Raw genomic sequence first — 18,255 nt, 5'->3', positions numbered from 1 at the left:
TATTCTATTATAAAGCATCCCCAAATACTTTGCCTTTTTTATTTATGTGGATAAATAATTATGCTTCCAGATCAAAAGTTCTCAACCATTAAGACCTTGCTTCCCAAAGGTAAAACTCAGAAGTACTACCTTTGCAATTATAATCAGTGTAGTCAGAATGGATTCTTATTCTGACACCATCCTAGTTTACAAATCATACTCACCAAACTGCTAAATGATCTGTGGGATGGACACACCTATCTCAACTAACAAATGATGTTGCTTTCTTTTCTCTCTTCACTCTCTCTCTACCAGCCTTCCTTCTCCTCCCAAACCTCCACACCAGTCTCCTCTCACAGTCCCATCATTTTTCCTGCTTCCACGTCTTTTCTCAAAGCTCTTTGATTCTTTATGATTGTCAGTCCCAACCATTCAAAAATCAGGAGTCGAGCTTTATAAAATCATAGGATTTTGAAAAAATATAAATATGGGGTTCTTTGATTTGCCATCTGTTTTTTGAATTTTAGGGGTCTTGTTTTCCAGTGTCCCTCTGGAACGATGAGGGCTAATTTACTGCTTTAAATTAAATCTGAGATTCTCACATAATCACAACTTCAGGAGCGGGGGCCTCAAGAAATACACTAAACATTGCAAAACTTATGATAAAATCATGAGTTGGCAGCACTTACTCACTACAGAGAACATTTTCTCCAAATCCTCCCAGCCTCCCTCTTCATTTTATGTCTCTCTCCTCCTTCAACATTCCTCCCTCTCTCCCCAAATCTCATTTCCCTAAGTTCCTCTTCCACTTGATTTCCCCTCCCTCATGTCTAACTCTTCCTACTCCCCCATCAGTCTCTTTCTTCCCCTTTTGCAGTTGGTCCCCAACCATTCTCCCCCTCCCCCAGCACTCTTGCTCCCTAGGTTTCAGAAACTTACACCTATCGTGTCCCCTTTGCTCTGCCCCCAACCAGGATCCCATTCTCTCTTTCCATTCCCCCTGCCATTCCCCTCTCTGCCTCTCAGGGCCCCACAACCACACCCACTTTTCTCCACCTCACCCATACTTCTCTCTCCAAGTGCCTCTTGTCTTTGCTTCCTCTGCCCCAGTGGAAGAGGTGCTGCTAGTCCTTTTCCCCTCAACATTTTGAACTGCATGAGATGGGTCCAAGGAGGGAGGAAGCTAAGCCAGCTCCAGAGAGGAGTTACAGCTTCCAGCCTGCCCAAAAACAGGACAGAGTGCCCCCATAGAAGCAAAAAGTTGCACTGCAGCTGTATCTCTCTCCATGGCCAACTGCTCAGTTCAGCAGCTGGAAGGTGGAGGGAAGAGGAGAGTTCTGAGCATTACTGCAGCCTCAGATTGCTCTGTGCTCGTCCCTCCCCTCCAGCCAGCCATTACTCTGTGTTCATGTGGGGGGTGGGGTGGAGGACAAAGACATTGTTTTCCCACCCCTCAGCCTGAAACTTGGACTAGACTTGTCATCCAGCCCTCCTATAATTATGCTCATGCATGCAAGCCAGCATTGCAACCAATTTGGGGTAATTCTACAGTAGACTTCATTCTGACGGGTAAAGATGAATTGATCATTGAACTAAAAATTGATGGTTTCCTAGGTGCAAGTGATCACAACCTAATTTAATTTGATATGTGCAAACAGAATATAGCCCCAACCAGTCAGATATATTTTGGGTGCTTTAAAAGGGCCAATTGCTTTAATCTGAAAACAATCACGAGTGAAGTTGTGTCAGAGGAAAAAGTTAAACATAACAATGTGAATGATAATTATTTAAGAATGCTTTATTACATACCCAAAAAACACACAAGTCCCCAATCATATACGAAGGCTACTTCAGTTAAAACACCATCCTGGTGGGAAGTGAAAGTAGCAATTAAAACTAAAAAACAATATGTAACATATGGAAAAATGTGAAAGTTGACAGCAAGGAGTACAAACTAGCCATTAGGAAATACAGACAATTGATAAAGGAAACTATCAGTATGAAGTACTTAAGAAAAAAATCTATGACTAGAGGGACTAAAAACAATGAGGAAATTATTTAAATAAATCAGGAACAAATGGAATCTTAACAATGGCATAGGTCTGATACCAGATAAGGCTGGTAACATTGTCAATCATGGGAAATAACTAGCTAGGCAGTATTACTGCTGGCAAGAATCTTGGGGTTATAGTAGATCACAAATGGAATGTGAGTGAACAATAAGATGCAGCTGCAAAAAATAATGTTGGGGTATATAAACAGGAACGTTGTATATAAGACAGGAGGAAACTGTACTGCTATAGTCAGCACTGGTGAGGCCTCAGCTGAAGTATTGTGTCCAGTTTTGGGCACCATGCTTCAAGACAAATGTGGACAAATTGGAGAGAATCCAGAGGAAAGCAACAAAAATGATGAAAGGTTTAGAAATCATGACCTATGAGAAAAGGTTAAAAAACTGGGCATATTCAGTCTTGAGGGGAAAAGGCAGGGGGGCAGGGGAGGGAACCTGATGGCAGTCTTCAGATATGTTAAGGGCTATGATCAATTATTCTCCATGTCCCCAAGGGTAGGACAAGTAATTGGCTTAATCTGCAGTAAGGGAGATTTAGGTTAGATATTAGGGAAAACTTTCTGTTTGTAAGGCTAGTTAAGTACTGGAATAGTTACCTGGGGATGTTGTAAAAGCCCTGTTATTACAGTTTTTTTAAGAACAGGTTAGAAAATGTGGCAGGGGTAGTCTAGGTTTGCCTGGTCCTGCCTCAGCATGAGGGTGGATAGACTCAATGACCAGTTAAGGTTCCTTCCAGTCCATTTCTATGATGCTATGATGCAGAAAAGGTAGAAGTATTCAATAAATATTTTTGTTTTGTATTTGGAAGGAAATAGGATGATGTAGTCCAGAGGTTCTCAAACTTCATTGCACCTTGACCCTCTTCTGACAACAAAAATTACTACACGACCCCAGTAGGGGGGACCAAAGTCTGAGTCCTGCCATTCTGGGGGTTGCCAAAGCCCAAGGGCATCAGCCCTTGCATGGGGCCTGTAACCTGAGCCCTGCCATCTAGAGCTGAAGCCTTCATGCTTCAGCTTTGGCCCCAGATGGCAGGGCTCGGGCTTCAGCCCCGGCCCCGAGCAAATCTAACGCTAGCCCTGGTGACCCTATTAAAAAGGGGTCCCGACCCACAGTTTGAGAACTGCTGATGTAGTCAAATCTTCCAATGATATGGATATATTTTCTATTCTATCTGTAACTAGGGAGGATGCTAAATAGCATCTCTTTAAAACTTTTAATCAGACAAACAAGATAATTTGCATTCAAGAGTGTTTTTAAAAATGGCTGAGGGAGGAACTCTCTGAACCACTGATGTCCATTTTAACAAATCTTGGAATGGTTGGGAAGTTCCAGAAGACTTAAGAAAACTAATCTTGTGCCAATCCTTTAAAAGGGCAGATGGGATGACCTGAATAACTTTAGACCAGTTAACCTGGGCAAAATTGATCCTGGGAAAAATTATGGAAAGACTGATATGGGATGTGCCAACCACTGAGCATCCCCTCATGGCCAATGGTCTCTTTGTAGATGCCCTGCCCCAGTTAGCCCTCTCTTGTGAGCCCCTTAAACACTCCAGACAGTTTCTGCTATGGCTCATAGCACCCCTTTCTGGGCCTGGTTTAATATGAAACAGTCCTCATAGTCCTAAATCACAAAGTAATCCAAACAATCCTCAGTGAGCCCCCAACATAAAGTCCATAATCATAATTCAACAGTTCATACTTAGTTCCGGTTCTTCTGGCACACCCAGAGCCCCTCCTCTGTCAGTCTGCTCCATCTGAAGCCACCCTACATTACAGAGCTCCTGACTCCAGGACTCTTCCATAAAGGAAGAGTGTCCTAGGGTCCACCACCCCCTAACACTTCATTGCCCAGGAGCACTTCCTCTCTTCCACTACCAGGACATTTTCTGGGTCTTTGTTCATTCCAACTCCCTGAAAGAGTTTTCTTAAAGGACTAATATGCCCTGTTACAGGATGCAATTCATAAACAATTAAAATATAAGCATAATTAATGCCAATCTAATTCTTTTATGGAAAATAGATTTTGTCAAACAAACTTGATATTGTTTTTGATGAGATTACAAGTTTTGTTGATAATAGTCACTGTGCTGACATAATATGCCTGAACAACAGGGCAGTCTGCAAAATATCTTTGATGTGTATAGTATATAACAATGCAAAGAGTATGGCGAACAAGCAGGATGAACCAGAATTTGTGATATATGAAGAAAATTGTTACTTAATTGGCATTACGGAGAGTTGGTGGGACAACTCCCATGATTGGAATACCAGCATTGAGGGATATAGTTTTTTTCAGTAGGATAGATATAGAAAAAGGAGGAGGCCTTGCGCTGTACATCAAGAATGTATACACTTGCTCCGAGATCCAAGACGAAGTGAGTGGCAGACCTACTGAGTGTATCTGGATGAGGATAAAAAGGGAAAAGAATAGTAGTGATGTTATGGTGGGGGTCTGTTAGAGACCACCAAGTCAAGGAGAGGAAGTGGATGAGGCATTCTTCAAGCAGGTAACAAGATTAGCTAATACACATGAGCTAGTATTAATGGGGGGGGTTAACTTCCTGATATCTGTGAGGAGACAAATACAACAAAACATAATACATTCCACAAATTCTTAGCATGTGTAGGGGACAACTTTCTGTTCAGAAAGTTGAGGAAACAATTAGGGGGTCATCCATTTTGGATCTAGTTTTGACCAACAGGAATGAATTAGTTGCAAACGCAAAGGTAGTTGAGAACTTGGGGGGAAGTGATCATGATGTAATAGAATTCAAGATCCTAAGGAACGGAGGACATGAGAACAGCAAAACAAGGACCCTGGACTTCAAAAAGTCAGACTTCAACCAACTCAGAGAAAAAGTAGGCAAGGTCCCATGGAGAGATCAATTAGGAAGAAAAGGAGTCAAAGGGGGCTGGCAGTTCCTAAAAGATGTAATACTAGTTGCTCAATATCAAGCTATTCCAATGCAGAGGAAAAGTAAGAAGAGCCACAGGAGGCCAATGCGGCCACACAAGGAGCTTTTTAGCTATCTAAAAACAAAAAGATATACATACAGGAAATGGAGGGAGGGGCATGTCACTAAGAAAATATATGTGGGAATAGCGACAAAATCAGGAAAGCTAAGGCAAGGAATGAGTTACAACTGGCAAGAAATGTTAGAGACAACAAGAAGGGATTCTACAAATATGTCAGACAAAAAAAGAAAGATCAGGGATGGTGTGAGTCTGCTGCTAATGGAGAAGGTGAGCTAGTAACGAAGGAAGGAAGGAAGATGATAAGAAGGCAGAGATGCTCACTGCCTACTTTGCTTCAGCCTTCACACAAAAAATGTGACCGGATGACTAACAAAGTTACCATAGACAATAAAGGGGAAGAGATGCAGATCAGAATAAGTAAAGAACGTGTCAGAATTCTTCTGACTTATTTGAATGGATTCAAGTCAGCAAGGCCTGCTGCTATTCACACCATGTATAAAACATTCGATTTGCAAATACCTGAAGGATGAAGGGCTGATCACTAGCAGCCAGCATGGATTTACCAAGAACAAATTATGCCAAACCAGCTTGATTTCCTTCTTTGACAGGGCAACTGGTTTAGTGGATAGGTGTAATGCAGTGGACATAATATACCTGGACTTTTGATGCAGTCCCACATGACATTCTCATAAGTAAGCTGGAGAAATGCGTGCTTGAGTAGAACTACCATTAAGTAGATACATAATTGGATAAAACACCTCAAACAAAGAGTAGTTATAAATGGAATGATGTCAGATTGGAGGGAGGTCTCAAGTGGGGTTCCACAGGGATCTGTTTTGGGTCCAGTGATGTTTAACATCTTTATTAATTATTTGGATGTAGGAATAGAGAGCATACTGATCAGATCTGCAGATGATACAAAGCTAGGAGGGGCTGCAAACACTTTGGAGGACAGAACTAAACTTCAAAGGGATCTTGATAAATTGGAGAACTGGGCTATAAACAACAAAATGCAATTTAATAAAGACAAATGTAAGGTGCTATACTTAGGAAAGAGAAACCAAATGCTCAAATACAAAATGGGGGATAACTGGCTTGGCAGCAGCAAGGATTTGGGAGTTGTGGTGGATCACAACCTCAACATGAGTCAACAATGTGATGCTGTTGCAAAAAAAGTAAATGCTATTTTGTGTTGCATTAACAGAGGCAAAGCATGCAAGTCGTAGGAAGTGATAGTACTGCTCTACTTGGCGCTGGGTAGCCCTCAGCTAGAGTACTATGTCCAATTTTTGTCACCACTGTATAGAAAGGATGTAGAGAAACTGGAAAGGATCCAGAAGCAAGTGACAAAGATGCTCAAAGGGATGGAATGCAAGCCATATGAGCAAAGGCTGAAGGAACTAGGTATGTTCAGTTTGGAAAAGAGGAGATTAAGAGGGGGACATGATACTGGTCTTCAAATACTTGAAAGGCTTCCATAAAAAACATGGAGAAAAAATGTTCTCTCTTGCCACCAAGGACAGGACAAGCAGTAATGACTTCAAACTAGAGCACAGCAGTTTTAGATTAAACCTCAGGAAAAACTTGAGGTGAGATTACCTGTTTTATATTATGCACAAAGTCAAACTAGATAATCATATTGGTCCCTTCTGTCCTTAAAATTGATAATTGTATAAATTTTCTGTATCACTACATGATTCCATCCATCCAGTTATAATGACAAAGGATTCATTCTCTGCTCCAGGTTGTGGAGTTTAACTCTCCCTCTTCCTAAACAACTTTTAACTAACCTACCTTAATTAAACATCTGAAGCCCTGTCCTCTTTGTTGTGATTCTACATGTTTTTACTGCATGATTTTCTGACCCAATTATTATGACAAAGTGTTTTTATTAACTAGCCATGTGTCATCTTCTGATTGCAGCCTACACATCAGTGAGAAAATAAACCATTTAATAAATGAAAATGTTAAATTAACTGTGACGTTGCATTCCATAATGTTTTATGGAAATATGCTTATGAGTGTGAATATAATGTGACTGGAATATGCTTTATGCAAAAGGTCTCTTGTTAAGTATCATTACAAAGCTTATAATCTACTGAGTGTGTTCATCCTATTTGTATGCATGTATCATTCTTGTATCTGAAGCTAGAAATATGAAGTATAACTCTGAAGTCCTATTGTAATTATGCAAAGTGTGGGCCACTAATAGTGGTTTAGAATCTTGATGGCTCCCATTGACTAGGACAACTGGTTGTAAATGGTTTATTTACCTGCAAGCCTTTCTGTGTTCATGTGAGCCAGCCCAGGAAGAATGGAGGCTGGGGTCTCACAGGACATGTGAACATGTCACCTGATACTTGAATCCTTCTTAAACCTGGTGCTTTTCCATTTAGGAGGAGTGGGGACCCAGAGAGACATAAGATTCCTGCCTTGTGCCAAAGCTATAAAAGGGGGTGGAACAGAACAAAGGGCTCTCAGTCATGAAAATACCCCCAGTTTCCATCTAAGATGTCTCCTGGAACTAACAAGGACTGTACCAGGGGAAAGGATTGGGCCCAGACTAGGAAGGAATCCAGTCTGTGAAAGAAGCTTATTGGAACATCTCTGATGGTGAGATTTTACTTGTAATCAGTTTCTTAATGTATTAGGCTTAGACTTGCGTGTTTTTGCTTTATTTTGCTTGGTGACTTACTTTGTTCTGTTATTACTTGAAACCACTTAAATCCTACTTTTTATACTTAATAAAATCACTGTTGTTTATTAATTAACCCAGAGTAAGTAATTAATACCCGGGGGAGCAAACAGCTGTGCATATCTCTCTATCAGTGTTATAGAGGGTGGACAATTTATGAGTTTACCATGTATAAGCTTTGTACAGAGTAAAACGGATTTATTTGGAGTTTGGATCCCATCGGGAGCTGGGTGTCTGGGTGCTGGAGATAGGTGATCTGCTGAGCAGTTTTTGGTTAAAGCCTGCAGTTTTGGGGGCATGGACCAGACCTGTGTTGCAGCAGGCTAGCATGCCTGGCTCAACAAGACAGGATTCTGGAGTCCCAAGCTGGCAGGGAAAACGGGCTCAGACGTAATTCCAGCACATCAGGTGACAGTCCAAAGGGCCAGCTGTGACCAAACCCGTCACACTAACAAGGACTCAAAAATAGCCAAGATACTGAATTCCACTTTAAATTGTTTTCAACAAAATATTGTAGCAAAATAGCCAATGTTGGTATGGTGGATCCCATTCTTTTCTTGGGGGGGGGCTTGGACGCCACCCCTAACCCCTGATTTTGGTGTCACCAAAGACCCCGCTAGTGGCCCGGGAAGGTGGAAGAGGAGGGAAGCAGAGAAGGGGTCTGGGTTTGCTCCTCACTCTGAGCCCCAGCCCCTCTCAACCCTGCAGGTTTCTTACCCTCTTTCCCCTTGGATAGGATTACCCTTGGTCCTTGACACTGGGGACCCAGAGGATCCCATCCTCTGGTTCTCTGGTCTTTCAATTCTCAGTAACACACCTCCAAACTCCAGTCCTCTCTCCTTCCTCACACCACCCTGTCTGCCTGAAGCAGGGGGTTTTATTAGGTTGCTGACAGGGCCTTAATTGGTGCTCCAATTAACCTGTAGTAACCTTCCCTAGTCTACAGGGAACCATGCCTTAATTAGCCTAGGGCTTATAAGTCTCCCCTCTCCCACTGCTCCCTGATCCTGCTGTATCCCAATATATAGAAAGTTGGAACAATTAGAAAGGAAGTCCTTGTGAATAGTATCTCTAGGAAAAGATAAAGTCTAGGGAATATATGGAAAATTTGGACATCAGCTGAAAGAGATAATATGCATCATAACATATTACACCTGTTACACTTACTGAACCATTGTAAATTCTTTTTGAAAAGTTATGAGCATCAGAAGAAAGGAGAAAAGCATCCTATCAATTTAATCTCTATTGTTAATAAAATAATGGAACAAATATTCAAAAATATATCCACTAAAGATCTGGATGGTGATGGATTCAAGAGAATTAGACAGTATTGGATTATTAAGAATAAAAATCTTGCCAGACATACTTGATTCTTTCCAAAAATGCAATTATAAAATTAGTTGAAGGGGTGAATGCATTAGAAGCAATATATTTGAAATTTAGTAAAGCATTTGATACAGTGTCTGACACATCTTAATTTGAAAATTAATTCAAATTGTCTACTGGTAAGTGTAATGAAAACTAGCTAAAAGACCATAAACAAAGGATAATGATAAATTGCAAATATATCATGTTAGAAAGATGTATAGTAGGGCAGTGATGCATGTTAACACCGGTCTGACAAATCATTTAATGAACATGTTCAGTAAGAGGGAGCAAATAGCACATAAGAGCCACAGATTATATTAAGGCTCTGTCTGCACTACAAATATGTATTTGTTTTTTGAACAAGTTTGAGACTACTCTCATACAACCTGGTTATAACGTACTACGTACACAGCTGAGTTGTGTCCACCAAGTAGCATTTTTCACATTTGTGGTCATGTCTACATTAGAGAGATTTGGCACACTAATGACCTTTTGGTCCCCCCTACTAGTATGCCTGTAACACACCTCACAGAAAATTGCTTCAAATAGTGCAAAGACAGCACGCCGCCCTTGGATAACAGATGTTTTAACCTCCTTGCACATCCACACTTACAACACGCTCTAACTGGGCTTGTAACACTGCATCTTGGGAAAAACTGGGCAGCATCCTATAGTGTCTCAGCAAGGGAATAGGCGAGCAGAGCAACACCAGCAGCACGCAGGTCAGTGCACTCCAGGCTGTCCTAGCACACACAGAGCTGGGAGGATAAAAGAGCTGGCAAACTGGCTAAACAGGTATGATTAGAGAGGCCAGCATGTATTGCAAAAAAAAAAGGGACACACAAGTTTCAGGAGAACAAATACAGCTTTGTTTTTTTAACCTTGTTGAGACCACTCCCATCTGCTATGACAAACAGTTGAGTTGTGGCCACTGAGAACAGCCATGTCTCAGCCTAGACCTCTAGACAGGGTGGAACACTATTAGATGCCATAATTCATCATGTTGTGTATGGACATGCATTATGTTTAGGACTAATCTCATCACTAACTAGTTAGAGACTCAGTCATTAGCATGGAAGTGCCTTAATTGGGAGGAGTTACGAACACCATTCAGACTGGAGATATAATTCAAACATCTCATCCTCACCTGGGCCCCTCACAATTCTGACTCTATCTACTGTCTGCTCTGTCGTGTCGCATTCTTCCAGCCTCCAGCCCCCTCTGCTTCACCAGTTATGCCAGCCAGTCCATTTCTCCCAGTCATCTCAGAGCAGTTTTCCATGTGTCCCTTTACATTTGGAATACACTCTCTGAACTCATCTATAAAGGTCACTTTTCTCTCCTACTCTTGATGACTCATTTCTACCACTACACATGTAAGAAATTAGCCAAACTGTTAATGGCTAGATGGAGAGGCAGTTGGTGGAAACTTTCATTACATGTTTTATCCCTTTTCTTTACCAATCATCTGTTGCTTGCCTTCAGTAAGATCTTAGGAGATGGCCTGAGGATTTTTAATACATTTGTACAACATATCACAATACAAATAAATAATCATAACCAAAAAAGGCATCAGGTCACAGAGCAGGAAAGTGAACAGCCATCTCTGAATGTCTGTGGTGCAAGCGCACAAATTTTGAGGCACCATTTTACCAGAAAGATATTGATATGTTGGAGGGAGTTCAGAGAGGACAAACAAAAATCAACAGAGTTTGACCTCTGAGAAAGGATTAAAAGAACTGCATAAGTGTAGCTTGGCTAAGTGATAACTAAGAGTCAACAGTTTAAATACAGAAAGTGTACCAAGGAGGGAAAGGAATTATTTTGTGTAGCATACAGAAGCATAAGTAGGAATAATGGTATGAAATTTAAATAAAGAAAAAAACTATGATAAAGCCATATGATGAATGAAAAGCTTCCTGACTGTGAGATCTATTAGATGGGGAATAGTTTTCCAGAAGATGTGGTGAAAAGCCAGTTGCTTAGGGCTTTTAAAATGACTGGGAAAGACTAAGAACTGTACTCAAAGGAACAATCCTACACTTGCCTGGAGAGGGACTAAATGATATAACAAGTTTATCTATCTTTAACATGTATTGTGCTGTTCCAGCAGAAACCAGCCCTAATACTAGTTTTATTAGGATCTAAAGTCTGTTAAAATCCATACTTCATGGATTATTAAAACATAACTTGTGTTCTCCCCTCCCCCCATTTTTATGAAGCCGGAGATTATTTGTACACTGAATAAGCAATGTGAGTTCTATTGTGTATCCTTTACTACCTCCAAAGTTCAGTGGTGTATGCTTGAAAGCTCCCACATCCTCTATCTTGAATTCTGTCTTGAGTCCAGAATTCAAGGATGTACCCTGCTGCCCAAATTCTGTCCATATGTTCCACCTTATGAAGACCTATTCTTGCATCTTTGCCATGTAAATAGTCCCTTCTTATAATTCTTGATTTCTGATACAGCCAGGGCCGCCCAGAGGATTCAGGGGGCTGGGGTCTTCCGCGGCGGGAGCCCCAGCCACCAAATTGCCACCGAAGACCTGGCACTTCGGCGGCGGGTCCCAGAGTGGAAGGACCCCCTGCCGCTGAATTGCCGCCAAAGACCCAGAGTGGAAGAAGCTCCGGGGGCCCGGGCCCCGCAAGAGTTTTCCGGGGCCCCCAGAGCGAGTAAGGACCCCGCTCCAGGGACCCCAAAACACTCTCGTGGGGGCTCCTATGGGGCCTGGGGCAAATTGCCCCCCCCCGGGCGGCCCTGGATAGAGCAGAAAGAAGCTGTTCCTCTGAATGATTTGAACTCCTCCATTTGTGGTATTGCAGATGGAGGCAACTTATCCCTTTGAAATTGCTTTTTTAAGAATTTCTCTATGTAACTCCTCTCTACCTGCCACCGATCTCAGCTAAAGACAAGCGTTTCAAAAAGCCATCTACTTTCCAAGGCCTAACCACAGATGTTATACTGGACGCCATTGCCCTAACTAGAGTTCTTCCATTGATATACCACCCATAAATGCACCTGCTAAAGAAGGTTTGTTAATGACTGGTTTGAATTCCCCAACCTTATTCAGAAAATTGATCTGAATATTGTCACATTCTTCCAGCATAGCAAAATATATTTAAGATACTGTTGATTGTCAAGTTACAGAAGATTCCACATTGTTTATTTTTAAATCAAGCTCGCCCTTTCTCTATTAACTTTTGTTTTTGAAGTCTTCTTGATTTAGTAAGAAGAACCCAGTTTCCTTTACCACCCTCTTGTTCATTGTATCTGTCTAGGCTAGGGGAATAGACTGGTACACGTGCATGTACATCATCGACTGAGCCAGCTGCCTCTGGTTTCGAATTTTTGCCCTTTCTTTGAGGAAAAAAATTGCACCGAGTGTACTGGAGCAGGACTTTTTTCTTTCTGGCTTCTTTTTATCTTCTGTGTATTTCTTTGATTTCTTATCAGTGTTTTTTTTAACAACACAAAATGAACTCTGATTTTTGCTCATGAACTAATCTTTTCAACTTCCCAGATCACAGATATGGTTTCCATTAAATCACTATGACTGTGTTCACTGTATTATATTTCAGTTAATGACTATCCATGATTAGCTGACAACTGTGTGTTCCGGCATATCTGCGTAGAGTGAGTTTAAATAAAGCCTGATAAAGTAGTCAATTTAAATGGCACCGAAAGTAAAATACCTGTTTCCCTCACAAATGAAAAAGTAATCTGATTCAGAACCTCCAATGGAATTGCTGTACTGGTGGAGTACTGCCTTGGTATTAGTACAGCAGAAGATAAAATTTGCTCTTGGCTCTATTTGTAAGGTTTCAGAATTGCCACTCACGATATGCTTCTCTGATGGGGCATTAGTTAATTAACATTAGTCACATGTTTGCAGTTCCATGTTGCCTTTCATTGAGAACTCATCTGAGAGGTACTTATTAAATTAAGTTTACATATAGGGAAACTGAAGTAACTAGCTTGAGGACCCCTAGCATAGACATGGGCAGAACTAGAAAAAAAAAGCCAGAAGTCATGATTCCTAGTCATGTGCTTTTACCACTAGGAAACACTCCTTTCCTATGTTCCTTTGCTTGAAAAGCTAGAATTTTGCCTGTTTGTTTATTTGCTGATTCAGTCTGTTCCTGGAATACAAAGGGGGAAAATAACCTCTTTCTGAAGCTTCTGTTCTGAATCCAACATTTCTAAATTGCTAGCTGTGCTAAGTGGAGCTTAGCACATAGCAGACAGAATTTGCTCTCAGGAGTGGGCATCATAATTGCAAATTTGTTTCAATTTTAACAACATTTTCAGTTGCTTTTGGCTTTTTTTCATTTCTCTTCCTTTATAATAAGTATGGTGTGGTGGGAACACCAGCTGCTAAGTGTGCTTCCAAAATAATAATTCCCCTTCCTCCCCAAATCATATACTTTCAGTGCTCTCATTTCAGGATTTACGTTAATTGTGCAAGCAGGAAAACAAACAACAACTGCTGTCTCTTATGGAGGCAAAACCTATGGTAGGGCCTTAACTATGACAGCCCTGCATTGACAGGTGTGTGGACCACATCTCTGTTGCAAACTGGTGGATTTTATGATGAGTGAGAATATTATCTTCCTCTTTGTGTCCAAGCTGTAAGCCCAAAGTAAAAAGATACTATTTGTTAGAACTTCTCTCCTCTGTGTGCCTCTTTTTCTGCTGGGTGAGCAATGGTAGAAATTTCTAGCCACGGCTGACACAAACTGTCCATCAAAGATTTAAATTTTGACAAAGCATTTGGCTCCCCAGAGATGCTTCTTCCTGGCCCTGTCATAGTAAAAACAGCAGTGACACAAAAAATGCTGAAGAAGCGCAGTAGTTTGTGAAGTGGAAATTGAAGTTTTCCCATTCGGGACATGTCTACCTCTCATTCTGTGCTCAGGAAATGAGGAGAAGACAGTGGTAGAAGCAAACCAGAATGGTTACTCAGCCTCAGTACAGTTGTGTCTCTAGGCTAACTGAAAAACTACCCAAATTCACTATCCTTCATCCAGGAGGCTCAGCATGGAAAACAAGCCAGTAAGCTACCAATCCATTATGATTTACATTTGGCGTGAGAGATCAGCCAGGGAGAAAGGAAAACTTTGTGAACCCTGAATAGAAATACCATATTTAAGTATTCATTTTGAAGTAGCTAGAACTGGGAGATCTATCCACTTGCCTTTCATGAAGTTCCTGTTCAGCTTGTATTTGCATGGATAAAATTTTAAATGTTACAAATTCCACCCACCAGAGTGTATTCAGAGTACTATCTGCATTTTTGTCTTTTCAGTGGTCTTTTTCTGTTTCCTTGTGTTTGACATGGAAAAGGAGCCCTGCTGCTTCCAACTTATGCCTTTTTGCATGTTGCCTAGGGGAGATGCAACTTCACTTTAGAACACTGGAAAAGACAACTGTGTGGAAATATTGCAGTGGCGAGGTAGTTTCTGATGAAGCAAAGTGAACTCCTGTTAGAGTGGCTTAAATGTGTTTGCCTTGTTCTAGTACCCACAGCAAAGCCATTGCATTGAAATGGAGTATTCAGTCCTCTTTGCTGTGGTTGCTGCAACTGTTTGAAACAGCCTAAGTGGCACCTGGCCAGTATGCAAAGATGAAGCAGTCTTAGGATGTTATAGTGAGCTAGCACTCTGATTGGAGTCTACAGGTGAGGCTCACCATCACCACTCCTGCAGTCCTCCCACTTCATTCTAAATGACAAACTTATGAACAAATGATGTGTGTCAATAAATAAGGTTTGGGGTGAGGTACAATATGAAGAGTGTATGAATAAAGGTTTAGGTAAATACTTACAACTAGTTGTTTAGATACCCACAAATGTTTACTCCCTCAAACAGATGTTAGAAAACAAAATAAACCTGTATACAGACACCCCAACTCTAGGGGGGAAAGTTTTCATTTAAAAGTGCTTTAATTTAATGCTGATCCTGTGCTTACAGTCCAAAGCCTCCCTTCTCTTACTGAAAAGCAGGATAATACATTTTAAAAGAGGTGGTCTATCACTGCATCGCTGTAATTCTGTCTGGCAGTTACACACTGTATACAACCATAAGAAAACACCACAGTCTGCCTGGGATCATCCGTTAGGTAACCTCCTTCCCAGAGTTACCCTGCAAATCCAGTAGTTCCCGCATTTGAAGCCATTTGAATTTTGGCGGCCCAGAACTAAGTGCCACAACATTCCAAGCTAAAGTTTGTGAGCTTGGACGGGCGAAGCTACAGTGGTGATCTGCTTGCTACTGCACAACATTTTCTAAGTCAACAAACATTTTCTGAAAGACATCTCTCTAAACCTAAAGGCAACTGTATTTACTTTGTAACTGACAAATATTTACTTGAACTCACATGGATTTATTAAATATGTGAATCCATATACTAGTTACCACAAATTTAATAGGGTACAGGATCATCTTTAGCTCAAATATTCTCCTTCAAGCCCAGGCATAATCAACTGAACTAAGACCTGTGTGATGCCAACAGGTATTCCTACATTGTGGCACTTCACACGCAGGAAGCCGGGTGCAATATATATTGCCTGGAGTGCAGAGGACAGGCTGTCATAACTGCTCTGTGAAAAGGACACCCTTTTCACACTACAGCTCAGCTCATTACTATCCCAGATGTCAGTTTCCACTGCAGGAGGTTTAGTTAGAATCCTTTAGATCAGCTCTCATAAACCCACATTGTAAAATGCGCAGTGGATGCATGTACTAACATGGAAGAATACACACCTAGCCACTGTATGTATACACAAACGCATGGGCTAAAGTTACCATAAATATAAATCAAGACATAAATGACCAAGAAACAAATAAGATTACCTACTTTCACAGGAGCGTATGACTTGCAATCAATCAGTCTTCTTATTTTAAAGCAAAAATGAAGCGGATGAAATATTACAATTTCATGTCCATTGAATGGCTTCTGTGCATGTGTGCCTGTATTTTCAGCTGTGACGAGATCCGTTTACTGGCAGTAACCAGGAGGCTGATATGACCATGAAATGAGGAAACACAGTGACTGAAAAATAAAGTACTAGCACCACCATTCGCCTAGGGATGGAAAAACTATCTTAAACCGTAAAGGCCCCTTTGGATCATGTCTCTACACTGCAAGCATGATTTTAACTTACTTACCATTGCTGTTATTGGAGATGTTTGATGAAGATACATTGTCAGCGTTATTAATTTGCCAGGAAAATCTTAATGGAGTCCAGATGATTTTCTTTCCCTGTGCTATAAATCTTGGAGACATTTTAAACTGTTTTGAGCTGGGTTTCTTAGAAATATATTAGTTGGACAAAAAAATAATAAAATATGTGGGGGTAAGCACACGGTGGAAAGAAACATATGCAGAACGCTGGCAAATATGTGCAGAAACGGAACGGGAGACTCACGTGCCCCATTAAGGAACAGGTTTTTTATTGCCCATTCATTGCCCTCCGCTCCTTTACCGCTAAGTAGCTGGGTACTTGTCTGAAGTGGCCCTGGAAGGGATTAGTTCCCCACTGACTCTTAAGCCCGTCCCCTCTGTCACATGATCTTTCCATTTCTGCCTGGTGTTTCCTGGAGCAATTTAAGTTTGCCTCTGACTCTGAGGTAGAAAATGAGCTAAAAATATAGCTAAGCAATTTAAAGGGACACTCTCCACATAAAAAATCATATTTGTTAAAAAACAAATTTGATATCCGTGTTACAAACTGCGACTTAAGACTTTCAGCATTGAAATAGTTTGTTAAAATCTAACTTTTGGCCATCTATGCTGTTTGCTACCTTACTGCATTTCACTCAGCTTGGGGAATGAAAAACAACAAACCAGTCACTTTAATGTTTGTTTATAGCCAATTTCAAATGAACTTTGCTTTCTGGTTCTCATGAAATCCAACAATACCGCAACTGTTAGGCTGAAAAAACGGCAGAGGAATGTTTAAATGCATAAAACCCTCTACATATGTTTTTAAATACATTAAAGCACATAGGGGGCTGGAGCACATGACTTATGAGGAGAGGCTGAGGGAACTGAGATTGTTTAGCCTGCAGAAGAGAAGAATGAGGGGGGATTTGATAGCTGCTTTCAACTACCTGAAAGGGGGTTCCAAAGAGGATGGATCTAGACCAGGGGTCTCAAACTCAAATGACCCCGAGGGCCGCATGAGGACTAGTGCATTGGCCCGAGGGCCGCATCACTGACACGCCCCCTTGCTGCCCCTGGCCCCACCCCCAATCCACCCCTTCCATGAGGCCCCGCCCCTGCCCTGTCTCTTCTCCACCTCCTCCCCTAAGCGCGCGCAGTTTTAATAAATATATACACTCAGTAATGCACCTCACTCAAAGGACAAAACACGCACTTAGATTTACTACCTAAGGCTCTGGGAGGGAGTTTGGGTGGGGGAGGGGGTCTGGATGCAGGCTCTGTGCTCGATGCAGGCTCCAGGCTGCGGCAGGGGGTGGGGGTGCAGGCTTTGGGACGGAGTTTGGGGATAGGAGGGAGTGCAGGGGTGAGGGCTGTGGGGCTGAGGGCGAGGGGTACATGATGCAGGAGGGGGCTCAGGGCTAGGGAAGAGGGTTGGGCTGTGGGGTGAGGGCTGTGGATGAGGGGTTCATGATGCGAGAGGGCTCAGGGCTAGGGAAGAGGGTTGGGCTGTGGGGTGAGGGCTGTGGATGAGGGGTTCATGATGCGAGGGGGCTCAGGGCTAGGGAAGAGGTTTGGAGTGTGGGGTGAGGGCTGTGGATGAGGGGTTCATGATGTGGGGGCGCTCAGGGCTGGGGCAGAGGATTAGGGTGTGGGGGGATGAGGGCTCTGGCTGGGGCTGAGGATTAGGGTGCAGGGGGATGAGGGGTTCATGAGGTGGGGGTGCTCAGGGCTGGGGCTGAGGATTAGGGTGCGGGGGAATGAGGGCTCTGGCTGGGGCTGAGGGTTTGGGGTTGGAGAGGCTCAGGGTAAGGGAAGCCTGCCTTGCCAGTACTGGCGGAGGGCAGGCACTAGGACCCTGCACCCTAATCCTCAGCCCCAGCCAGAGCCCTCCTCCCCCCCCACCCTAATCCTCTGCCCCAGCCCTGAGCGCTTCCCTTCCCCCCCCCCCCAGCCCGGCCCCGGCGGGTCCCGCTTCCCTTCCCCCGGCCCGGCCCCG

General features: G+C 42.3%; 1 protein-coding gene across 1 annotated transcript in view; it reads right to left on the bottom strand.

Moving 5' to 3' along the window:
* Positions 1-16,034, bottom strand: part of ESR1 (estrogen receptor 1) — a 285,513-nt gene extending 269,479 nt beyond the window's left edge. The window contains exon 1 of the mRNA XM_045011673.1: positions 15,951-16,034. The gene's annotated coding sequence lies outside the window, so the exon portion shown is untranslated. The remainder of the gene's footprint in view (positions 1-15,950) is intronic.
* Between the last annotated feature and the right edge of the window lie 2,221 nt (positions 16,035-18,255).

This window comes from Mauremys mutica, chromosome 3, assembly GCF_020497125.1.
Source record: "Mauremys mutica isolate MM-2020 ecotype Southern chromosome 3, ASM2049712v1, whole genome shotgun sequence".
Lineage (NCBI taxonomy): Eukaryota > Metazoa > Chordata > Testudines > Geoemydidae > Mauremys > Mauremys mutica.
The sequence above is the reverse complement of the archived record's forward strand: the minus strand, read 5'-3'. Positions and strand labels throughout refer to the sequence as shown.